The sequence below is a fragment of the Suricata suricatta genome, chromosome 8 (genome assembly GCF_006229205.1).
Source record: "Suricata suricatta isolate VVHF042 chromosome 8, meerkat_22Aug2017_6uvM2_HiC, whole genome shotgun sequence".
NCBI classification, from domain to species: Eukaryota; Metazoa; Chordata; class Mammalia; order Carnivora; family Herpestidae; genus Suricata; species Suricata suricatta.
The window spans coordinates 78,000,218-78,027,485 of record NC_043707.1 but is presented as its reverse complement, the minus strand read 5'-3'; positions in this window follow the sequence as shown (position 1 = coordinate 78,027,485).

The following is a 27,268-nucleotide window of genomic DNA, read 5'->3' as shown; positions in this document are numbered from 1 at the left end:
TTTTTAAAAATATATAATATTGTGGAAGATTGAGTGGCTATAATAGTGATTGTATATATAAAAATGTTTACTTGGAATGTATTTAAATAACTTTTCCTCAGCATAGTATTAAAGAAAAAGAACAGTACTTTCCATGGCATATGCCCACATTTGTGCTTTAATCATAACAGCCTCGTTTTCCAAAGGTTTATTTACGTAAGTGCTTTCTCTGTAAATGTTACATTAGAAAAAAAGTACACACATTCACATAACCTTTTAAATCAACGACTGCTGGCAAAATGAATGGAGGAGGCTCAAGAAATATGCCAAAAGTGGTTTGGAAATGTAGTTAGCCTTAATGCTGTTTGTAAAATTCATTTTCACTCTGATGCCTGATTGCATTGCAACACTTTTTCAAGGTTCCATCTGGCACCATAAGTGTAGTGGGTAATCTGTGCTGAAAAGGGAATTTGGGAGGTGTTAAGTACACTGCCTCATGGGGGTCTTGGACTAAGCTTTTTAGGCAGAGGTACTTTTGACTGATTAATATCTAGTGAACCTGACTTTACATCTTCATCTCGGGCCCTGGAGGCCTGTTTTTCAGCCCCTCAGTTCAGCACCTTTTTAGTGGATGATAATGAGACGGAAGAACGCCCTCCTAGCCTGGTGAAAGATATTGTCCTCAAATATTTAGACTCTTTTCACTTCCTAGATGCATTATTTTCAAGGAACTGATGAAACTGACTTTGATCTTTACAAAGATAAAGCTAGAGCAACAACAAAAGTCATAAATGGCCTAATGACCGAGGGAAATTTTTAATGAGCTCTTCAAATTTTGTTCAGTTCTTAAACTCACTCTTCTCACTCTGACGTCATTTTTCTCAATTCATGGAGCACATTTTTTTCCCTTCGGTCTGGCACAGAGCCAAATGTTGTAATTATGAGACCAAAAAACAAAGTAATGTGTTTTGGCTGTTTAAGTTCTGGCTTATTTTATAAATGCTTTTCTTTAAAAATATAAACGCATTTAAAATTGAGAGAGATACCAGGAAACCTTATTTCAGTCACTTTTAATGTGAGCTTTCTGAGGGCAATCTAAGAAAATTCTGTCTCTAGTATATCCTCCTAGGCCCTTCCCTGGGGGGCAAAATTCTTTCTCAAGATTACACCGCCATCTGTTTTCATTCGTTTGGTATTTGGCCGCAATTGTTCATGGGGTATATGTTTGAATAATAATTAATAGAAGTAAATCAAACCTCTCAGAGAAATAATTCTCATATGTGGAATAACAAAAACAGATGAAAATATGACTAGAAATATCAAGTTTATTTTCAAAGTTAAGGACTGGAGATTTTGCCTGGCGGCCTTGATCAAGGTCAATAGGACTCATGTGAGTAAGTCTTGGCAAAGTGCTCGAAAAATGCTATCCCTGGCAAGTATCTAAGGAAACTGGAATCAGGTTAAAAAAAAAAAAGTCAAGAAAACACAAGGGCTTGAAAGAAAGAAAACCTCAGAAACTAATTTTTTTGGTAAAAGCTAGAATAACTTGCTGTATTAAATCATTCAGTATTTTTGGAAATATATTGGAGGTAAAATTCTGTATTCCAGAGCAACCATAACTAATTCTTCTACCTGCTGTCCCTTGGTTTCTATATTTTTTCATTGGCGGTTTCTTTCCTTGGCTCTGCTAAATTCAACCTTCACCTCTTGGGGAAGACCAAAGAAGAGTCCAATTTTTCTTTATTCAATATGGTCTAAAAATCTCATCAGCATGCTGATCTCACTTTGAAATCAATGGAGTCTCAGCCCCCTGAAGAGGTATTTAACTAAATGAGAAACAGCTCATGGGAAAATGACAGGGAAACCATTTTATCATACTATGTACATTTCAAATCCAGATGTGAAAACATGATGGACAATAGAGGCAGAACTGCTTGACAAAGGCCATGATGCAAAGAAACATATTATGTCAAGAATTAATTTAATTCATATAACAAATGTCTCAATTAGACAAAGTGGGGAATAAGAAGAGGCGCATGTTAATGTCATTAACTTGATGTAATTAATGTTTAGTCAGTATGATCAACATGATTCAATATTTACTTGAACCCCTTAGCTAACAAGTGGTATACCAGGGTTTCCAATTTTTTATTGTCTGTGACTAGAAACAACATGTTCAGAATTATAAATAGCACATTTGATTACATTATGTTATGGAAGTTTATCTAGAGTGTCTATATTTTATAATAGAAGCATGATCGTTTTCGGGAATAATTAAAAATCTGGTTATCTCCTGAGAACATTATTTGCTTTGTAGGTCTGCTCAGTGGGAAGGCTTATTCCCTGAGACTTCTCACTTTTTTTCAAGACTGGGAATATTGTCATTTTCCAAGATTGTATTTAAAAATATTTTTAGTTTACTTATTTATTTTGAGAGAGAGACTCCTGAGCAGATTCCACACTCTCAGAACAGAGCACGATGCGGGGCTCAAACCCACGAACGTGGGATTGTGACCTGAGCTGAAACCAAGAGTTGGTTGCTTAATCGACAGCCACTCAGGCACCCCTCCAAGACTTTAAAACTCACACAAAAACTTTCAACATGAAAGTAGCACCATTTGCTTGTCAATATCCTTTCTATCATTTACTTTTCATTTATATTTACATAAAGTTTACATAAAAATAAAAATGCAAATTTCCATTCACATGTCAGGTTATTTATTGAGGACAATTACTTGTATGTTACAGTCATACCCACCCCTTCACTTTCTATTATCTTATGTGATTTCACCATATAAATCACCCCAAATATCTCAATCTCACGGCTTCTTATTTCCTTTTTGAGAGTGTCTTTTCCTAATATTTTTCTCCAGGGGCTTATCTTCATAGCCGTATCCTGAACATTGTCCTCACCGGAAATGGAGTCTCTATAAATAGGATTAGAAGGTTTAACTTCATTGTCTTTCTTTCCAATTACATAACATCTTTTTCGACACCTTACCATCATGCCCCACCCACATTCTTGTTCTTTGGTCTTTTGGAGGGCATTCAGTCTCTTGACATACAACTTTTTCTTCTAGTCTGGACTTACAATAGATATTCATTCTTTTTCACTTCATTACATCTATTCATTCACTTCAGGTTTCCTTTAGCTAATAACCTCAAGTCTTTTGCCTTCCTGACTTTCTCCATCATCACTTCTAATCCCCTGGCAATCAAACATTAAAAATTTCCTTCTACTTTCCTATGCCTGTTAGCTTTGAATGCCACAGGCAATCACACTTTCATGGCTGTTCTCTGATTTATTTAAAAAACTATCCTGATCCGTCCATTTGTTCTTCATGCTCTTACCTGTTTTCTTGCAAACTTAGAGATAATCTTGTCTTCTATTTCAGAGAGAACAGTATGAGCCACCAAGCATGAACTTTCTTTACTAACTCCCCACCCTCTTATAAACATGTCTGTCTGCCTCTAGCTTCATTTTCTTTTCTTCAGTCTCTTAGAGACTAATTCCCAATTCCTCTCTATCCACCTTTAAAAAAAATCAGTGTTTGTAAAACAAACAAAACAACTGATGTATCTCCAGATTGCACACTACCTTAGATGGTACCAGTTTATCTTCACAAGAGCTTTGTGTGTTTGTCCCTGGTTCAGCAATGTTGAGTGTTCAGCCAATGTCACCTTGCTGGTGGCAGAGTACCAATCAATTTCAAGTCTTTTTCTTTCCTCCATACTGCATTGTTAGTTATCCTTTCATATGTAATCTTCCAAATTAAATGTATGCTCTTTATTCTTTGTATCCATAACACTACTTAGTCCAGTACCTTGTAAGGTGAAATCTTGGCTCCAACTACGTATCTTGGTGTCCAATTTACAGAAATGTAATAGAAGAACCTTTCCAATAGCAGTCCAATGGGTGTTGGCATGATCTTTAGAATGCTTGAAAGAGTAATGGTTTACATCACTGAACTATAAAATTGTACTGCCGACTCCTAATGACCTTCTTGACTGTCAAGATTTCCCTCTGGTTCTCCAAATGCCTGAAATTATAAAAGAAGAAAAATATGAAATACTAAAATCATATTATAAACTGCACCTGGAGAAAATGCTTCCAGGGGTCATAAAATCGCTAGGTTATGCAAATGAAACAATTTTATTTGAAAAAATCATAAAGAGAACTTATACCACAAATCAAAGTATCCAAAAAGAAAAAACCCTAAATTTTAATTCAATTTTCTATTCCATTTGGGATAAATATTTATGAAATACAATAAAGAGAAGTTTTTGTCCAAATAACTTTGCATATACAATTGTGAGATTATTTGTAGATGCTGCTTTTCAGTCATTTTGTGGATATTGCTTTTCAGTATAGCAATAGAATAGCATCTCCCTCACTTGCAGTATGAAAAGCAATTTTCCTGCTTTATTTTTTCCTCCTCCTCTTTTTGGGATATTATTGCCCATATGTGCCCATAAGTGTCATATCTGATTGGATGCATTTCCATAAGCTTTTCTAGACTTTGTTAACTATGCATCTCTATTTATTTTAAAGGATAGATGACACCAAAAAAGATTTAATCTACCTGTTAAATCCAGGTAAAAAAAAGAGTCTCTTATGTTTTGCTCCTCTTCATGTTTTTTAATTATTTTTGCTTCCCTTCCCTTATGTTCATCTATTTTGTATCTTTAATTCCTCATATGAGTGAAGTTGCATGATACTCTTCTTTCTCTGCTGTGCTCACAAGCGTAGCTACTACCATTGATCACCTTCCAACACAGTATCATTGACTGTATTCCCTATGCTCTACCTTTTATTTCCATGACCCACTCTTTCTATAACCAGAAGCTGTTATCTCCCTCTCCCCTTTACCCGTCTTGTCCATCCTCTCAATCCCTTTCTGAAGAGAAATAATTCAATATGAAGATACTAGTAGTATTCTGATGGAAAAGTGATACCTGTCTTATTTACTGAGTAATGTCCAAGGACATTTTCTGTCATGAGAGAATGTAAGGAAAAGGAAATACTTATCAGCACATGTATAGGTTAGATTTTAAAACTACCCTTTGCAGTTTGAACCAATTTACTAATTGCCTCATATGACATACAGCATAATGTGAGAAGTGTTGGAAATCCCAACCATAAAACTGATGTCATTAAATCATCATAAGCAGAACACTGTGCATCTTTGTCCTATTAATGTGTATAATTAGAGGCCCCTTGTTCATTTCATGGCAATTATAATATTTTTTTCCAATTGTACCAGCCAGATCATTTGCATTCCTTCACATTCTGTAATATCAGCTCATGAGATGTATTAAATGGGAATCACTCAATGTGATGTAAAAAAGGAGATCAAGAGATGAAACAAATGACTCTCTTTTGCTATCAGTTTGGGAAAACCGATGAAAGCATTGGAAAGAAGTTGGCCAGATGGTGAAGTGTTTTTATCGGAGACTAAATTACAGTGAAGTAGTTTGACATATTCAGTAATACCTGCTAAAACATTAAAAGTGAGAGAGCGACAAACTCCCATGTAACCTCAGAAACATTTGCCTGTTCTAAGTCGGGGCATTCTTCTTTGAACTTATTCCTTTTTGCTCTGGTAGAATTGGGGAATGAGATATGGTTTTTCATGTAATCATTGCATTTTGAATTAGACTGGTAGCGAGTTCCATTAGGTTTGTCAGGAGAAGTAGAATTTGCCAGTATCATATTCTGTAACTTAAAACACTGTTCTCTAGAGAGATGATGTGGCAGGTGCAAGCTTATCCATGTTAGAGTGAATGACTCCTCTGCTAAAGCTTCATGGGAAGAGCTTATTGAATATCTGGTGTGCATTTGGACCCCTCTTCTCTCTACTTGTCAATTCTATTAATTGTGTATCTGAAATTTCTCATTTAATAAGAATGTAGGGGTGCCATTTGGTGAAAATCCTACCCACACAGATGGCCTTGTCTTTGCCTAACTACATTTCTTTGGATCCCATTTATTTTTTTTTTAACATTTATTTATTTTTGAGAGACTGAGAGAGACAGAGCATGAGCAGGGGAGGGGCAGAGAGAGAGAAAGATAGAATCCAAAGCAGGCTCCAAGCTCTGAGCTGTCAGCACAGAGCCTGATGCGGGGCTTGAACTCACAAACTGGGAGATCATGAACCGAGCTGAAGTCAGATGCTTATCTGAGATCATGACCTGAGCTGAAGTCGGATGCTTAACCCACTGAGCCATCCAGGCGCCCCTCCTTGGATCCCATTTAAAGAGGAGTTTTGGAGGTATCTTTGTGGACACAGACTCTCTTCTTGACCTAGCTCCAGTCAGTGCCTCTGATCGCTCCCCAGGCCTCTACCTTCAGTGTCTGTCCAGTGGGGCCTACATTGCTCCGCTGTAGCAAGAATTCCTCATCTTGATGTATGATTGTCTTTGATACCTGGTCAGATTTCTTCTTCCGTCTCCTTAGTGTCTAATCACCCTGCCTTGACCTTGGCAAGAGTCCTATTAAGTCAATTTAGCCGACTCTCCCCTTATCCTTGATATTTCCTCTTAGTATCTTTCCATCTTCTGACCTTCACCCTACCACATGGCTGTAAATTTCTCCTGTCCATGCTGTATTTGGAATTGAGCTCAGTTCTATACTGAGGTCTTTTTCCCCTCTATTGTAACAGTTCCTGAATAGAATCTGTTTTTACCACTTTATTGTCCAGCTCTGATTTTTGTGAACATTCTGAATATATATAATTTCAAAAAAAGGAATTCAATTTGACAGAACACATAAAAAATAAATATGCAGACATTCAAATCAATCAAAGTTGGCTGGTATTTATGTGCATCAAAGTTTTTTTCCAAAATTTTTATTTGTTTCTCATTCAGACACCTTAGTGTCTCTTAGAGTATCCCATAAACATTCTTTTCTCTCTCATCTCCACCACTGGGGTCTAATGTTAACAACATCATTCCAGTATCTATTGATACTGGAAGAGATTGATCTGATTAATACATTCATAGTGAGGTGTAAAGGACTTGATAGGTTATTTCTTCCCAGAATTAAATAATAGATTTTTAAAATTTTAAGGTGAAGGCTAATTAAAAGAAGGAAAAAAATACAAAATGACATTAGTGGGAGAATTCTATGGACCTAGGGAATCATTAGCAGTAATTTAATTCCTCCATGCAGTCACTATCCCACTGTCTGTACATAAAACTTGCACTAATACTGATGCCCTCCTTTAAAAACTCTCAACTATTATATATAGCTATTGATATTTTTACTAAAGGCACAAACTAAAGTTTAAGCGTAATTAATGTATTCTTATATCATTACTTTCAATTCTGAATTTTCACTTTACAAACCACACTTTCTAGAATAAAGAAGTTTCTCTTTGGCATATGATCTTGTTCTTTCCCTATGGTTCAAATGCAGACTTCTCCTTATCTGTAAGTAGAGTCAATATCCTCATAATATAAATTATGTGGAGTATGTAATTTACACTTTTTAATAAGTTGGTGAGAAGTATAGAAAGAAGCTTTGTAATACTTGTGTGATTCCAAAGCAAAAGGATTTTGTCATTCTTTTTGGGCAGTGTCCAACTTAACTCTCTTGTCTTTAAAAAAAGTAGAGATTTTGGGTGCCTGGGTGGCTCAGTAAGTTAAGAGTCAACTTTGGTTCAGGTCATGATCTCACAGTTCATGGATGTGAGCCCCACATCAGTCTCTGTGCTGACAGCTCAGAGTCTGGAACCTGCTTCAGATTCTGTGTCTCCTCTCTCTCTCTCTCTGCCCCTCTCCTGCTTGTGCTTTCTCTCTGTCTCACTGTCTCTCTTTCTCAAAAGAGAAACAATTAAAAAATTAAAAAAATAAAGTTTTAGTATACTTAATAAGAATAGTTATAGCACAGTACCATATATTTTGCCTATAATGAAGGTATTTTTTTTTCAGTTGGCTATCACATTATATATTTTTCCCATTGCTTTTGTTAAGGAATAGTTTTATTAAAAGTTTATTTGTTTATTTTGAAAGATGGAAAGAGAGAGAGAGAGAGAGAGAGAGAAGTGGGGGAGGAGCAGAACAAGAGAGGAAAGAGAGGGGGGAGAGAGAATCTCAAGCAGACTCTGTGCTGTCAGTGCAAAGCCTGTCATGGGGCTTGATCTCAAGAACCATGAGATCTTGACCTGAACCAAGATCAAAAGTCAGACACTTAACCAACCACGCCACTCAGGTGGCACTTAAGAATTTTTGAAGGAAAATAAAATCATGATTTCCATTTAGATATAAAAATGAGTACATATTAAAGGTTTTATTTAACTTGTTAATGAGGAAAATAGATATTACAACTTATTCTAAAGAAAAGTCAAAGCAGCACACATTATATGGAATTATGGAGTGTTGAAGTGAATTGAGGCAAAATTGGCTTTCCCACAGCAGGGGAAGTTTGTCTTTTCATAGAATTTATTTACATGTTGATAGATATGAATTATTTTATACAATAGCTCTCATAGAATTGGAATCAGATAGTCCAGAAGGATGTGCTATAAAAAATGTATAGTTTTGCATTAAAGCACAAAGCTTGCCCTACATTGTGTATACAGGATGAGCTTGTTTATCTGTCCTCCTGGACTGTAGTCAAGAGGCTTGGGTATATGAGGACCGTGGACCTCAGCTGAAACTCCTAAGGAAAATTCTAGAGTTGAATTTACCATCTTGATAGCTCAAAATACAACTAGACTGCAAAGCTCCTAAGGCAGTCCTGAAATTGGTGGCACTTAGGAAAATCTGGACCTGGAATCTTCAAAATAACCTTAGCAGCTAAATAGCAAAGAAAGACCAATGTTAAGAAATTTAGAATAAACAACAAAAACAAAAACAAAATGCAAGTGTCTTCAATGGAAAACTATGCATTGTTTAGACTATCATACCTTTCTGGGTTACTGACGCTAGCTTTTTTTTTTTTTTTTTTTGCCTTTGAGCTATTTTAAAACTCTGCAAGTTGTAGATAACTGTTAGCAATGGGAAATAATTCCTGTCAATATACATGCAAATGAATTTTGTCAGGTGGAAATTCAGTTGATTTCCCTCACTCCTTACCCCTCAAATACTCCTGTGAAAAAAGCCAATTTTAAGTCATTTGCACATTTATCTCAACGTTCCCATATTTCACATAAATCTGTAGTTCTTTGATTTCTTTTTTGATAGATATGCAGGTTTTAAAGACCAGTCTCATATTGAGTGAGTCACATTACAAAATCAAGTAGAAATTGAAGGAAATAATGGCAAATTAGATTACTTGGAATACATTCCTTGTAATCTCTCTTGTACTTCTTAAAATGAGTATGCCTTAGTTTTGGGAATAAAAACTAAGTATTTGGTTTGTAGAGGGATATTTACTAGATGAAAAGCACTACATAATTACCATACTTGGTAAATAACCTGCTATCTCTATATCTTACATTTTTATCAGAATAAATAAGATATTCATTTAAATCAAATCAACTCAGTTCATTTCAAGTTAACATACCTCTACTGTAAGTGTACTAGAGGTGCTTTAATTATAAATTCTTTTGTGTTATCCAAGTTAAATATATTTTGTATAGTTTGCTGTTGTTTTTATGAAAAACTATTTCATAATTGCAAGGTCCTTCTCAGATTTGTATATAAGCAATAACTAATTATAAAAATTTCTTCCAGTTATTGCCAGAAGGCAGTGCCTTCTTTGAGAAAATAAATTGGTTTTTGCCAATAGTTTTACTCAGACATAGATCTGTTCAGGTTTCCATGCCAGTCCCTTAGCCTTCATTATGTAGTTATGAGCAATGAAGAGAAAATATTTACCGATGGAAAACATGTTGAGATAGTTAAGTGGTAAATTCTAGCTATTATTTAGGAAGATCACTAATGTAAGCATCTCATTTGAGGTGAGGTTTTCATGCTCAATTGCAATTATTTGAAATTCTTTTAAAGAAAGTGCTCAATTACTTTGACTAAGTGTAGACAATGAACAAATACCTTTCAAAGACAGCATCACTGAACAATTTCTTGTGAGTTTTCTTAGGGAAAAGTTATGTGTACTTCTTCTGCGTATGTAATACTATGGCACCTTGAAGTGCAAGGGACCATGTATTTGTCAGTTAGGGCTGCTATAACAAAATGCCACTGACTTGTTGGCTTAAAGAACAGAAATTTATTTTCTTGCCATTCTGGAGGCTGGAAAGTCCTAGATCAAGATACCAGCAAGTTCAGCTTTTGGTGTCTACAAGCCAGGACTCCTGGCTCCCTTTGCATTGTGTTCTCACACGGCTCTTTCTTGGTGTGCCAAGGAAGGCGTGGGCAGACACAGAGAGACAGAAAAAGACAGAAGGAGTGTGAGTGAGCTCTGTTGTCTCTTATTATAGGAACACAAATCTATGGAATCAGGGACTCACCTTTACGTCCTCCTTTAACCTAAATTATTCCCTCAAAAATCCTGTCTCTAAATATAACTGCATTGGCGGTTAGGACTTCAACATATGAATTTTAGGGAGATACAAACTTTCAGTCTATAACAGACCATATAGATCAACTCTCATGAAAACTTTTGACTCTGTGTATAAGCATTTTGTTACATATTGGTTAGTGAATTATTCAGCCTGAATAATATTTGCTTATACTAGCACACTTACACAATATAGAGAAACTGACTCTGGCTTCAAGACACCACCTTTAGTGTAAATATAAGACAAATTTACATTCTATTAATGAAATATGTTTCCATAGTGCAGTGAAACTTGTTTCTTTAGTTTGAAATAGGCCCTCACATTGAAGCAAAAGTAAAATATTTCCTTATGTTACAACTTTTCTGAAAAAAAAGTTTATATTTCTCCATTTCTGTGACAAAATCATTCAAAGAATACTTTTGCTGATAATCAAAATGAGACTCTAGTAACAGAGGTTATTGTATTTTAAAGGTAAGAAGTTAATTAGGAACTAAGTGCCAGTTGAGATCCATCGAGGCATTGTGACTATATCCTCCAAAATATCTACTCAGCAGGATCTGTAGAAATGCATGGTTATTACAGGCTGCATTTCAGCCTGTACTGCTGCCAATCTGAGACTGCATCAACTGATATCTCCTTACATATCTCCAAGGTTTCTACATGAACTCACAGAGTCATCACTTTGCGAACAGTATCCTACACACCTCAGTGTCTTCTGGCTTGTTATTTTCTCTCGGCTACAACATGAAATACAATTCAAGCCACATCATACCAACTTTCTTCCTTTTACACTGCCACTTTGTAAAAGATTCATATGAAAGCATTAATAAGAAAAAGAAGTAAGCCCTGTAACCCTAAATAACTGAGATGTTTTTGATTATTGCTATAAAACTGCTTACTTTGGTACATTAAAAAAATAGAAATGTTCTTTAGAAGTAAAACTTTCACTATTTGCAGATAATGTGATACTCTATGTAGAAAGCTGTAGAGACTCCACCAAGAAACTACTAGAACTGATAAATGAATTCAGTATGTTCACAGCATACAGGATGCCATATCCACATACAGAAATCCCTTGCATTCCTATACACTAATAATGAAGAAACAGAAAGAGAAATTAAGAAAGCAATGCCCCCCAAAAGCAATCCCATTTCCAATTGTACCCAAAATAATGACATACTAAGGAATAAACTTAAGGAAGGCTAAAATCAAAAACGCAAGAAACAATTGTTGGTGAGGAGGTGAGAAAAGTGAACTCTCATTCACTGTTGGTGGTAATGCAAATTAGTGTAGCAACTGTGAGAAGTATGGAGTTTCCAAAATTAAAAATAGAACTACCTTATGATCCAGTAATTGAACTACTGGGTATTTACCCAAAATATACAGAAACACTAATTTGAAAGGATATATGTACATCTATATAGCCAAATTACAGAAGCAATGTAAATGTCCATTGATAGATAAATGGATAAGGAGATGTGATATACATGTAAAATGGAATATTACTCAGCCATAAAAGCCATAAAAAGAATGAAGTCTTGTGGTTTGCAACAACATAGATACAACTAGAGAGTATAATGCTACGTGAAATATGTCAGCCAGAGAAAGAAAAATACCATATGATTTCACTTATTATGTGAAATTTAAGAAGCTTAACAAGTGAACAAAGAGAAAAAGAGAGAGAGAGAGAGAGAAAAACCAAAAAACTGACTTTAAATTATAGAGAACAAACTGATGGTTAGCAGAGGGGAGGTTGGTGGAGGGATGGGTAAAAGAAGTGACTGGAATCGGGATTATACTTACGATGATGAACACTGAATGATGTGTGGAAGTGTTGGATCACTATATTGCACACCTAAAACTCATGTAATATTGTATGTTAACTGTACTGGAATTAAAATTTAAAAACTTAAGAAAAAATAGAAATGTTCCTCATACTTTCAGTGTTCAGTGGTGATTATTCTTTCCTTAGGCATATCTTTCCAAATGTCTTTCGAGTTCCTAGCACAGGTATCAATACATTACTATTGTTTCTGTGGTCTGTTTTCTATTTATTTTTATTGAAGTGGGGATTAAAAGCTGCTGCAGAGTATGCGGAATTGAAGACTCACATAAGCATGTCTGCCAAGGATCTCAAAAAAAAAATCAAAATGCTACATTCCCATTTTGGATTTTGAAAATATTTCAAGGACTTTCCTTCCCATTGTTTTTCCAGAAATTGACCATTAAAATGATTTTCATATTCACTTTGACTTTAGAAAATACTCCTTTGTGGTCTTCTAATAAATTATGGACTCAGCTGCCTTTTGGCAACCTTCCCATATTACTTCCATTGTTATGAGGATTTACAAGAGGGAACACATAAATTGATACACATGTAGACCTCATTATTGGGGAGTTCTCATGCAAATGTTATTTATTAGGAGCTGATCACCAAGAATTATAAGAAAATAGTTGGTATTGACCCAGGTGTTAGGGCTCCTGTGATTATCATACTCAGCCATTTACATCACAGCTATATGCAGCCAAAGATCTACAAACACAATTCCCAGTAATATCATTGAAATTCAGCAGACAGGCTATGGAGTCAGACAAACCTGAATTTAAATTCCAGCTTCACTACACATAAACTTAACCTTCTGGAAGTTACTAACCTGTCTAAACTTCTGTTTCTTCACTGGTGGTTGATGAAATTAGAGATTATGTATATAACCACTTAGTATAGCTCTGGACACAATTTTGAGAGTCAATAAACTCTTAGTATTGTTTTTTGTTATATATCTATAAAGATAGGTTATTGCTTGTTTTTCATAGAAATGTCTCTAGCTATGTGTGACTTTGTAGAAAATATTCACAGTATGAAATATTTTTGATTTTTATAAGATCAACGTGAAAATCTTAAATGTTTCAACATATTTGTATTTATAAAATATTATTTTATGTAAATGGTAGCAAGTAGATTTCAAGGCCAAAGTGGAGGCTTAGCGACCAGTTGGTCCAATTGCACTGTAACGATAATTTTGGAAAAGGTACTGGCAGTTTGATGGAAAGTTGTAGATAGATTTGAGAAGTGTTTATAAGATAGATTCAAGAAGCCTTGATGACAGGAAGTAGGTTGTAAAGGGTAGACTCAAAGAAAATTCATAGGTTTTTGTCTGAAGCAACTATTTGCACTGTCATACTAAGAAAGAAAACAGTAGAGTAAAATTGGGTTCAGGGATAAAGTGAATAACAGGTGTACAATAAAATGTACAGATATTAAGGGTTTGATTTGATCTGTTTTTGCTATTTTATTCACTGGTGCAATCACAGCGCAAAACAATATATGGAATATTTTCATTAACTCAGAAAATTCCCTCATGTCCCTTTCCAGTTGATTTCAACTCTCCTGTAGGCAACTATTTTATGACTTCTACTATCATCGATTAGCTTCGTGAATCCTCATACTATGTATAAATGGAACATGTTGAATTTATTCTTCTGTGTCTAGGCTATTCATCGAAACAAAATATTTTTGAGCAAGTCATGTGTCTTGGCAGCTCATTCTTTTACGTTGCTGAGTAGTATTCCTTTGTATGAGACTGTCCCAATTTGCCCATTCTTCCATTGTCAGGCTTTAGGATTGTTACCTGGTTTAGCCTATTATGGGTAAAAACTGCTATGAATATTCTCCTACAAAGCTTCTAGTAGCTGTGTATTTTTATCTTATGTTACTATCAAAGAATGGGATTGCTGGGTGGTGGAGTCGATGTATGGTTCATTTTAATAAGAAACTGACAAACAGTTCTCCAAAGTTTTATCCATTTTACAATTTCAACAGCACTGGATGAGAATTTCAATTATTCCACATTCTGTCCTGCCTTTAGTGAGGCTTGTTTATTTTCCCATTCTAGTAGATGTGATTGGTTTTCATTCTAATTTGTGTTTCCTAATCACAAATAATCATATTTCATATAGGTATTTATTTGTTTAATCAACATTTGTCCCCATCCCCCAACCCTTTTCTTTCCCAATTTTCTGAGCAATTGGCCAAATATGTGAGGCTGTTTTTGACCTCTATTCTGTTCACGGATCTCTTCATCTGTATTTCACTAATATCACACTGTCTTAATTATTGTAAAATTTAAAATCAGTGTGTATTATTCCTTCAACTCTCTCTTTTTAAGGATTTTCTAGATTCTTTGTATTTCCATATGAATTTTAGAATCTTCTTACCAATCTCTACTAGATGTCCTGTTGGGATTTTGTTGAAACCAGAGGGCAATTTAGAAAGAATGGAGATCTCTAAAATATTGAATCTTCCAATAATGAAATGACAAATATATCCCTTTAGGTCTTCATTAATTTCTTTAAATATTGTTTTCTATTTGTCAGTATACAGGTTGTACATATTTTTCATTTGATTTAGTTGTAATACTGTTTATGTTACTTTAATGGTATTGTTATTGCTATTAGATAGGAATGCAGATCATTTTTATATATTTATATATTTTGAATACTGTGAACTTGATCAATTCCTTTATTAGTTCTAGTCATTTTTATAAACTCTATAGAGTTTCATACATCATAATCATGATATTTTCTTTTGTTTTTAATGTTTATTTATTTATTTTTTTGAGAGAAAAGCGGAGTGTGAGCAGGGGAGGTCAGAGATGGAGGGAGACACAGAATCCAAAGCAGGCTCCAGACTCTGAGCTGTTGGCACAGAGCGTGATGTGAGGGTTGAACTCACAAACAGTGAGATCATGACTTAAGTCACAGTTGGAGGCTTAAGTAAACATTTTTACTTTATTATACTGTATAGGACATCCAACACAATGCTGAATAGAGGTGGTGAGACAGAATATCTCAGCCTATTTTCCTATCTTTGAGGAAAAGTCTTAATATTTCATTATTAAATATGATGCTGGCATTAGTCTTTTCATAATGTTCATTATTGGATTAAGGAAGTCTTCGATTTTTATTCTGAATTGTGTTTTGTTTTTGTCTTTGTTTTTTTAAATCATGAATTGCTATTGAATTTTGCCAAATGTTTTATTGCTTTTCTTAAGAAAGTATGTGGCTTCCTCTTTTATTCTGTTAATGGATTAAGTTACTTTGATTTTTCAATGACACACTAACCTAAGTTTCAGGGATAAATTATATTTGGCTATAACATATTATCCTTTTTATGTATGGATGGGTTGGATTCATTGATATTTTATTATGGATTTTGTCCTCTATGTCTATTAGAAATAATGGCCTGTATTTTTTTTCCTGTAATACTTTAACCATAAGCTTATTCTGGTTTTATACAATGTTTTGGAAAATGTCCTCTCTTTTACTAATTTCTGTAAGTTTGTGTATGATAGTTATTATTTCTTTCCTAAATGCTTGGTAGAAGTCAATAGTGAAGCTGAGTCTACAGTTTTTTGTGGGGAAATTTGATATTAATATCCTTAAAAAATATGGGTCTTTTGCATTTTCTGTTTCTTTTTGGGTAAGATGAAATTCTCCATGTCATCTAAGTTTTCAAATTCATTGGCATGTAGTTGTTAAATCTATTTTCTTATAATCCTTTTAATAATTTTAGTATTTCTAATTATCTCCTCCTTTTAGTTCCTGCTGTTCTTGATTTGTGTTCTCTCTTCATAAAATACAACAGGCTAACTTGTTAGCTTTGGCAGTAACTTGAATATATTTTTAGCAGTCCCAAATTGGACTAATTTTAAATTAAAAATGATAATTTGCTATTTTACCAGCTCTTTCTAGCAACGTAATTAGTATCCATTAATACTCGTACACTATTTTTAAATTCCTTGCTGCAAATTAGTCTTCAGAACTAGTACTTAAAGCAGCATAGTAAGCATTAATTTCATTAATGACTAAAATTTAAATATACAATACTTCTTTGCAGCTGAGAGTACTTGAGAGGTACTTTGGTATGTTCATGTTGATGTTACTTGCACTATTAGGTAAAACTAGATTAACTAAATTATTGAGCCATTCAAGAGTTATTGCCCCTTAAAGCAACTCTTGTGCAAGTTACTGGAAACATAATAATGAATAAGATATAGTTCTTGCCCTAAAGGGGCTATGACATTATGGTTTACTCTAATAAGTGATGTGATAAAAGTAGGCAAAAAGAATGCATGAAGAGGTGACTCAATTCAGTCTTAATTAGGAAAGGCTTCTAAGAGGTGGTATCATAAAATTCAATTCTGAGGAATGAGTAAGGGTTAGCTCAGCTGCTCCCAGGATCCTATCTTTCAGAGGCTGTGAAAATATAACCCATCATTATTCACAGATTCTGTATTTGGAAATTTGTTGACTTACTAAAATATATTTGTAACCGCAAAATCCATAGTCATGACATTTTTATAGTCATTCACAGACATGTATAAAGCAGTGAAAGTTTTGAGTGGCCCAGTGTCCATGTCCATGTCCATGTTCCCAGGTGAACTCACCATCCTGCATCTGCTCTCATATTATAAACAAGTATCTTTTTCACAGTATTTTTGGTGCCTTCTCTTCTGTACTTTTGTGCTCTTTGCTGGTGATTTCACTGTTTAAGTGAAGTTGATGTGCTTTCTAGTGTTTCTGAACACAAGAAGGCTGTGATATGCCTTATGGAGAAAATACAAATGTTAGATAAGCCTTGTTCAGGCTGTTGGCCAGGAGCTTAGTGTTAATGAATGACCTACATATATTAAGTAAGGTGTTTTTAAGCAGTAACATACGTTAAACAGTTATGTATTGATTCGTTGATGAAAAGGTTGTGACCAAAAGCTCACAGGAGCCTAAGCCTGTATTTTTCTCTAGGAGCAATGGCTGTGTATTCAATAATTCCATTTTTGCAGTGACTTTATAGAACACACCTACTTCAAATAATGAGAATTGGTTATAAATGTCTTCTGTTTTAGGTTTCTAAGTGTTATAGTCCAGGTGTCCCCACTATCTGAAAATAGAGCATTTTCATAAGAACTTTGGTAAGCTGAAATGACATAAAGCAAAGAAGTAATTACCATTCATTTATATGGAAACATTTTTGAGCATTTCCAGACCCACAGAATAATTTCTCTGATACTGTTAGCAAGTAGGCTTTTCATATGCCTTAAGACATATCTTCCCAATGAATTCATGAAATCAATGGAGATAAAGTCCAAATGCTCACAGACTCAGTTGCAAGCTCTGGTGGCTCACTGCTGAGATGCTGAGTATGGCCCCTGGGGAGGGAGGTTGGTGGGGCCACTCTCGCTGCTCCAAGGGCACATTGCCTGTGTAACAGCCCGCTGCAAATTAAACCCTGAAAGCTACTTTCAATTTTTGATCTTTTTTCTTCATAAAAGCAAAACTCCTCTTTGGATTTATTTTGGTTAGCCAAAACAGGTGCTAATATGTCTTTCTTAAAGTGAAGTGGCATAATGTGGACTTTTGAAAAGTGGGGGGTACCTGTGATTGGTCATGCAGCAATAGATAACTAATGGAACATATAAAATCCAATGATACAGACTTTTTATAAGGCCTGCGTAATCTGATAACTACAACACTTGGGAGAACATGTCTAATAATTAACTGAAAATATTTGGGGACAGAATAAATGCATGCACTTGCAGGTGGATATTTATTCTTTTTTGCTGGAATCAACATTGCTCCATACACTGTTTATTTGCTATTACTGTGTTTTAAGTGATTCTGAGCAGTTTTCTATTTGGAAGCAGTTTGATGTACCAAGAGGTGGCCACCTCAGTTACCTGTGGACTTAGCTTTGTTTTCAGGATCTCCTTTAGCAACGTGTTATGAACAACATAACAGGATTCAAAAATATGTGTTTTGTGGATTTAATGTTGTATAAATCAGTTTGAAAACCAACTAAACAAAATTCCACTGGTTAAAAGGCATACATCGACAACCTAAGATCTCTGTTTGGTTTTCACCCTCCGTGATTACTCTATATTTGTTTTACACTTAAGTCCATAATTATTATTTAAGTTACAGAAGAAATTTGCCTAGTTCTGATGAACACACATAGGTGTTGGATGAGCCATCAGTGAAACATTAAATCGTTGGCGCTTTATTAGAAAGTCCCATTTAGTTTATTAAAAGGTTCCAGATTGTGTATAAAAATAGAAAACTGCTGAATTGGTCACAGGCATCCTGCTGGGATTAGATGAATGGCAGCTGCAAAACCACTGTAAGATGCAAAAAAAGCATGTTAGCTCTCACTAAAAAGACTTGGGGTCTCACTTTCATTGTAGCTCTGGGCCATGTCTTGCTGCCAGCTCAGCTGTTAAATGACTGTGATGTTGGAGAACAAGTTGGGGCTAGCTGTGCTGATAAGGAAAATAATTTAGGAAGTCCATGTGGTCATTCCCCAGAATAGCACCTAAAATGGACAGTTAAAGAAAAAGAATCATAATATTCAATCGTTTGATATGTATACAAAATATCTTACAAAACATAGGAAAAGTAAAGTATTTTACCTGTGGAATTAAATACTTACTGAGAATTTAAAAAATTGAACATCTCGGGGCACCTGGGTGGCTCAGTTTGTTTAGGCTTCAGCTCAGGTAATGATATCACGGCTCAAAGGCTCGTGAGTTCTAATCTTGCATTGGGTTCTGTGCTGATTGCTCAGAGCCTCAAACCTGCTTCTGATTCTGTGTCTCCCTCTTTCTCTCTGCCCCTCCCCTGCTCATGCTGTCTCTCTCTCTCAAAAATAAGTAAACTTTAAAAAAAATTGTGCATCTTAGAGACAACGTTGATTCTGGAAATCATGTGGTTATTTAGTTTAGAAGAAATATAAGAAGACATATAGAATATAAAACATATATTTTTAAAATTTAACTGGTAGCTGAAAAATCACATACATCACATCTTCCAGGATCCCTTTTTTATGTCTTACTAATAGAGTTTGGAGTTTGAGCACAGCAACAAGAATCTTGGCACTTACATCCTTTGTGGTTTCCAATATTGCTCTGAAAATCATAAAGGATGTGACCTATTTGAACTTTAGTTCTGGTTAGACACAGTCACACTTCTTGTTTTCATTTATCATGGAAATGGGAAGGAAGGATGGCCTGAGAAGAAATTAGTCAAGTATTTTGCTTTGACAGTATTTCCTTGCTGCCATTACCTCCACCCCTGCTCCGCCAGGTCATTGATTCCCACCAGGGGGTGGGGGGTGGAGGGAGTGGGGGGAGGGGTTAGGGCAGAGACCTTCAAGCCATGGGTTCAAAAAATATGAACTAATGGCTACAAAAACAACAAATTTTGGAAATGGGAAGATGGGTTACTATTAGGTCTACCCATTTAAAATTTCCATGTTTTAAAAGTCTCAATAATGCTCATATTCCTACAAACCACAAAATGGCCTAAATAAGATTTTATTTCCTCTAAGTAATCCACAAGGAGCTGGAAATGGAACTACATTCTAATGCATTATAGTTTAATAGATACATTATTATTTAAATTGACTGAAATATTTTTGTATTTTTTTATAGAATTACATTCAATCTAGCCTTTGTTCTACCCTGCTGGAAATATTGTTCTTTGGAAAAATCTATTAGAAACTTTGATCTCTTTTTGAATTCACCCATTAACCAGTTCAGTTCACTGATTTGACTCTAAAATCTAAGCACACGGAAAGACTGAAATAATTGGTTTGCTTTGAATTACACAAACTCCTATGGATAGAATCTCTGGATGTATCAGGAAAGCTGAAAATAGTGTGAGAAGATTTCCTTCAATAGTTTCATTGTGCTGGAAAGAATGATAAATTTGTTTTTATCTCTGAAGTAAAAAACCACCAACAAAAGGTTATGAAGTGATATTTTATTACTATAAAGATGTATAATTTACCTTTATGTCCCTTTAGTTTAACAAAATGAATTTTAACTTTAACTTTTCAAAAGATGAGGGATATTTCATAAAATGCCTTAAACTCCATTTTAATTTGTTGTTTTGATCCTATCTTTACATCAATAGTTAATCAAGTCAAGTTAAACCAATTAGGCAATTGAATATTTATGTTTCAGAGATAAAATCTGTTGACAAAGTTTTTAAATTAATAAATTTTCTTTTTTAGAGCAGTTTTAGGTTCACAGATTGAGTGGAGAGAACAGAGAGTTCCACATGCTTCCTGTTTTTATATACACAGCCTTCCCCACTATTTACATCCTGCACCGGATGGTACATTTTGTTGCAATTGATGAACTTGTATTGACACATTATCAGCCAAGGTCTATAGTTTGCATTACAGCACGGCAAACATTTTCCTAAATAGAGATATTTAACATATGTATTTTCATACATATGTGTCTATTGGTGCAATATCCAAAATTTTTTGAAATACTCACTTTTATTATAACAAAGGCTGGACAGTGTTTTGATCACTCTGGAAAGATGAACTTCAGTACACACACAACTTTGGAAGTCACTCAAAGGTTGTGGCAATATCTTTTTTTCTAAATAGATATTCTTTCATTAAAGGTCCCATGTACTCATAAAGGGAACTTGTGAGAAGCACAGCATAAATGCTAGATAGGGGCCAGAGAGGGAATCTTTTCCATACTGAAGACTGAAGTGATCCCCGCTTTCTTTGAGCTTATCTCTTGCAATGGAGCATAACCCAAGGGGTGGTGAGGAGGGGCTTCTGGAAACTGTGTCCTACATGTGATGAGACATCTTGAAGCAACTGCTATTTGCTTGTGTTGGTTCCCTGCTCACGTTATGGAAAGTTTGTAAACTGATTTTGGCTGATAGTGTGTGTCAGAAATTTTTTTACCTAGTTCTTAATCTAGAACCAATTGATACTGACTCTGTAGTCATGTAGCAGGTCCTCAAGTCTAATTAATTCAGATGGACCTGACAAAAATGGTTTTATGAAGCTTCAAAAGGGAGAGCCAGCCCTGAATTATGATGAAATTTGACTCTACGGTATAGACTGAATGGTGCCCTGCCCCCTTGCACCAAGTGTGTTGAAATTTTAATGACCAGTGTGACAGTGTTAGGAACTGGGCCTTTGAGAGATGATTAGGCCATTGGGTGGAGCCCTCGTGAAAGGGATTAGTACCCTTATAAGGAGACCTCAGAGCTCTCTTGCCCAGTCTTACATGTGACAGCGCAGCAGGAAAGTAGCCATCTGCAAACCAGAAACCAGATCCTCACTAGACATCAAATGTACTGGGGCTTTGACCTTGGACTTCCCAGCCTCCAGAATCTCGAAGCAATAAACGATTATTGTTAAAACCACCAGTCTATGGTATTTAAACTAAGACTTTCTGCCTGCACAAACAACCAGCATTTCGAGATCAAATTTCCATTTTTAAAACCTCAAACTGCAACCTTCACCAGAACATATATAACTTCTCCCGTGCTCAGTAGATGTCTTGTCAATGTAGGGACACAATGTGCACTAGTGGCTAAGCAAGCAGGTTTGGAATCACATACATCTGGGCTTTAATCAGAGCTCCCCTTCTATTAACTGTGCAACATGTGGGACATTGCTGGAAACACTCTGGTTCTCAATTTAGCCATGGAATGATTTCCACTTAATAGATTATAACGTGATTATAAGTTACTTGGAGGTTAAGTGAAAGAATGACTATCACCTTGCATAGTTAATGCTAAAAAGTGGGTGTTCCATAAAAAGTTGTTTTCCCTTTATTCCATCTTTTAGGTTATTCGTTTATTTTTTAAATAGTGATAGTGCAATGAAAGAGACCCCTGTGGGCAGTGCACTTCTGAACATTTCTATATCATAACTACAAGATATAAATAAAGATAATATGGAAGGGCCCCATATGATATCATGGGGGATGTCTGCTATCTTAATATTACTACTGCAATTACCTCAGTCATTTGAAAACCGAACAGAGTAAATTCCACAGGGCCTTTACGTTAGGACAGATTTCAAGATAGATTGCTCTTCAAGAATGAATAGGGTGATTTTACTGCCTTTCATGCAATTTCAACAATCGATATGAAGCACTATAATTTTTCAAACTGTATGCATTTGCTCTTGATGGTATTTTCAAAAATTTCCAAGTTGCCTTTCTATATATTCAGACCACGATTTGATTTCTGATATGAGATGTAAATTCTTCCATTTTGGCCCCCAGGATACTGAAAATTGACAGATATGACAAGCGGTGTTGCCTGAGAGTTGGTGAGTTTAAACGAAAGAACAAAGCTGTTTTTTGGCCAGTTGCCATTATGCTCCATCATTATAACTGAATTAATCCCCCAAAAGGAGCATAGTTCTGATTTTTCATGCAAAAAGTTTTAGAAGTCAATAACTTTGTACATAGTACTTCTTTCCATTTCATCTGTGTTCTTTTAAACTTTTTTTTATTATGGAAATTTTAAACATAAAAAATAGAAAGAATAGTATAATGAATCCTCATGTACCAGCTTCAACAAATATCATGGTACTTTATCGCATTTTATTTCTCTCTTCAACTTTTTTCTTCCTGGGATATTTTAAGCAAATCCTAGATATTATGTCTCATATCAGTTTAACCACAAATATTCAGGAATTTATCTCTAGTAAGTAAAGACTTAAAAAAAGCTATCACAGTGTCATTATCATGAACTAACAAAATTAAAAACGATTTACATCCTATAATATCCAGTCTGCCAAAGAAAGAGAGAGAGAGAGAGAGAGAGAGAGAGAGAGAATCCCAGGCAGGCTCAGCACTGTCAGCACAGAGCCCTACTTGGGGCTTGATCTTGTGAACTGTGAGATCGTGACCTGAGCCCAAATCAGAATCAGATGCTTAACTGACTGAACATTGCAGGCACTCGGTGTTTATATCCCAAATAGTCTGTTTTATTGTTTGGCTCAAATCGATATTAAAACAAGTTTTATACACTGTATTTGGTGTCTATTTCATAAGCCTCATTAACTATAACCCCTCCTCCTTTTAATTTTAATTTTTAAATTAAATTAATTTTTTTCTATCTTCAAATTGTCTCTCCCTGTAGAAAGTAAGTAAAAAAAATCTTCTATGGATTTTATTTTTCCATAAGAAGTATGTAATTATCGGGAACACAAAAATCTTAGGATTTTTTCTGTAAGCTAAAACTCATTCATTTGTTCAAAAAGTAGTTTTGGGTGCTTACTATGTGCCAGGTATGTGTAGTGTAACTGGGTAGAATGTTGAGCAAAAAAGATATAATTACTGCTCTTCTAAAGTTAAATGTTTAGCAGGAAAGAAAAACATGGAATCAGACAGTTAATATGCAGTGTGCAATAGAAGTGCAGGGCATTATGGGAGCAAATGAGGGAGAACCTGACTCAGTCTAGGAGTGGGGAGTGTTTGGACTGAATTCTGTCCCCCTAAATTCATATGTTGAAGCCCTAACCTCCAATGTGATTATAATTGGAGATAGAGCTTTTAAGGATGTAAGACCAAATAAGGTCAAAGGTTGGAGCCCTAATTTTCAGACTGGTGTTTTTACAAGAAGAGGAAGAGACACCAGAGCTCACTCTCTTCTCACAGAGAGACAGTCATGGTCATGAGAGGACACAGGAAGAAGGAGCCATCTGCATACTGAGGGGAGATCCCTCACTAGAAGTGAACGCTGCTGACCTTAATTTTGGACCTCCACCTTCCAGAACTGTGAGAAAATGAATTGCTGTTGTTTAAGCCACAGTGTGTGTGATGATTTGTTATGGAAGCCTGAGCAGACTAACACAAAAAGGAATAGTTGGAAAGCAGCAAAGGTAGTCCTTTCTTACCTCTTAACCCCAACGCGCAGGAGAATTCCTTAATTCATTCATCAGCAATACTCATGATGAGTCTATACCGAGGGCTAGGCTAGGATGTGGGTTGGTGGGACAAATCACACACATATCCTGCCCTCACGGGGTGTATGGTCTGATGGGCTATGTAGACATTAAAGCAGGTATGAGCTATAATGTTGAATTATAGATGTTGAATGCAGTGAAGGAGAAGGGCAGAGTCCTAGGAGATCAATAATGGTTTGGAATGTGGGTGGGAAGGGGCATGCGAGGCAGATGAGGAGTATTCACAAAGCTGAGGGAACGCCTCCAAGAGGAAAGGGCATTTAAAATAGAGCTTGAAAAATGAGTGGGAATGCAGGGAAGGCTCACAGGAAGAGTATTTAAAGCCCGAGGACAGAATCAGTTTTGATTCACTTGAGAAACAGAGACAGATCCTGTGTGGGGACTGTAACATGAGAGCCGAGAGCTGTGAGGTGATGGCGGAGTGGAGGGAGGACCCAGACCCTCGAGGCACACGGAGTCATGCTTCTAGCACGACCACTACTGCAGTGGGGGACTCTGAAGGGTAGGACACAGGAGACACCTGTCTAATGGAGGAATAAGGAAAACTACTCAGGCTGCTAAGGGGAGAATGATGTCTAAGCACTAACAAGAAAGCACAAGATCTTAGGAATGAAAGGAGAGGGCAGGTTAAATGACTAGAGCAGGTCACCTCTTGGCAGAAATTGGAGAGGAAAAATTCGTGTCTTGCTCAGCATCTTCTTTAACACAGTGACAATAGCTGCTCTCAAGCATCTAGAACCACTCCATCCTGACTCGTCCCACTTATGTTTATGATTATTTCCTCAAGGCAGCCTTTCTAGCTTCCTGTAAAGTCGGTGGGGTTCCCATTCTCTCGGACCAGGGATCAGCAAACTATTTCCTGCAAGCCGAGTCAGCTCTGCCTGGTTTTGAAAATAACGGTTTATTTATTTCTTTCATGGCTGAAACACAGCCACGCTTATTTGGCTATGTATTGTCGGTGGCTGTATTTGCGCACAACACAGACATTGAGTCGTTGTGACAGAGACTGTATTGTTCACAAAACCTATAGTATTTAATATCTGCCTCTTTGCAACAAACGTTTGCTGATCTCTGTCTTAGATGGCCGTTACATACATTCTCCTTTGTCCACAAAGCTTTACCCTTCTTTCCCCTCGTGACTCTCAGCTGAGAGCCTTCCTTTTTAATTCAAAAAGAGATTAGAGATGCATAGGAAAAAGGCCACATTCTTCCAACACCACCTATATATATTCCTCAGGCGCTCTCTAGGTTTCCTGTTCTCTGCTTTCTTTTGATCTTGTCAAACTTGATGAGAATTTGAAAGAGTTCTCTGCATTTACTATATATTTTCTACTCTTCCATATTGTAACTAGGTATTCTAATAGGAATATTCTTGTCAAGGCCAGTAATGACTTCTTTGTTACCCAATTTATGGGTCAAATCCAACATGCCTTATAAATAGCAGTTGACAAAATTAGTCACTTCCCCTCTCTTGAAGCCTCAAAATCTATTGATTATTCTCTTACTTCACTGTCTTCTGAATTTCTTTGTCTTTTCCCAGGATTTATTTTTCTTCCCATCTTTTACACATCATTGCCCCCAGAACTGTTTCTCTCTCCTCCCCTGTATGTACACACAATATTAGTGATCTTACACACTCTCTGGCAGAAGTGCTCTCTCTGTATTGTCTCTTCTTTGAATTCTGGATTTATATTTCTCTGTCTAGTTGATGTTTTATTATTTCATTTTATTTTATTATTTTATTTTTATTTTTGTGAGAGAGGGTGCAAATGAGTGAAGACAGAGAGAGAAAGAAAGAGAGAGAGAAAGAGAGAAGTGGGCTCACCCAAAGTGACGTTCATGTTTTACTTGAAGTAGGTCATGAGCTCACCAGAAGTGGGACTCAAGTTCATCCAATGGGGGGCTCGAGCTCACGCAATGTGGGACCCAAACTCATGAATCATGAGATCATGACATGAGCCAAAGTCAGATGTTTAATAACTGAGCCACCAGGTGCCTAGTTGACATTTAAATTAAATTTTTCCAAGTACAAATTTTTAATTTCCTCGTAAATTCTACAGCCTTATATGGGTGACAGACATCTCCAATCTTCCAGTTGCTTGGACTAAATGCTGTAGTTTATTTGGGGGGGAGGGGTTTTCTCTTTCTCTTATATCCTAAACTCAATCCATTAAACTACCCTAAAAGATTTGTGCAAAAAGTATTCAACCACTTCTTGATATATCTACCTCTATCATTTTATGCATGCCAATGGTATCTTTTATCTGGATTGTTAAAATATCCTCTGAGTTGGTCTCTCTGCTACCAGCCTTGTCTCTCTGTCATCTATTCTCCACACAGCTGCCGAAATGAAATGGTACTATTTAAATACTCAAAGCTCTCCAGAGACCCCTTGGGCACCCATATCAATACCAAATTCTTTCCTTGTAAAATATAGTCACAACAGGAAACGAATGGCATATTCAAATTTGCCCTTTTTCTAGATAATCAAGTGTCTGTTTACAAAGATATGGGCAAGGTAAAAGATGAACTTCAAGATATAGTGGGCATAGTGCAGGACCATGGGATCAGCGACTGCAGAGGCCATTAGCATCCCTGGGCCTGAGGGGCTGATGGGAGAAAATGATTACTGGAGCCCAGAGAGAGAGGATTGCTTGTCAGGAGCTGTGGCTTCAGTTTAGGGTCAAAGCGAACCTGAGGCATCTAAAAACAGAGAACTGAAAGATCGAGCACCTTACCTGTACTCTACTTTCTCCTCCAATTTCCTCTTCAGACCTTTTATTGGCCAAATCCAACCAAAAGCCAAAGGGCAAGACAATACATTAATGTGGTCCTTAAAAGGGCACAGATGAGGGCATGGAAAGTGGGGAATAAATCCAAGGGACAAATAAAAGGTATCCAGTTTACAAAGTCCAATAAAGTTGTCCTGGGGCTGCCCTACCCCTTTCTACCTATTTTTCTTCTAATTCTACCTAACAGTAGTTTTCTTGTAACCACTGGCCTGCTTCCTTTTTCCCATTACAAAGTACACTTC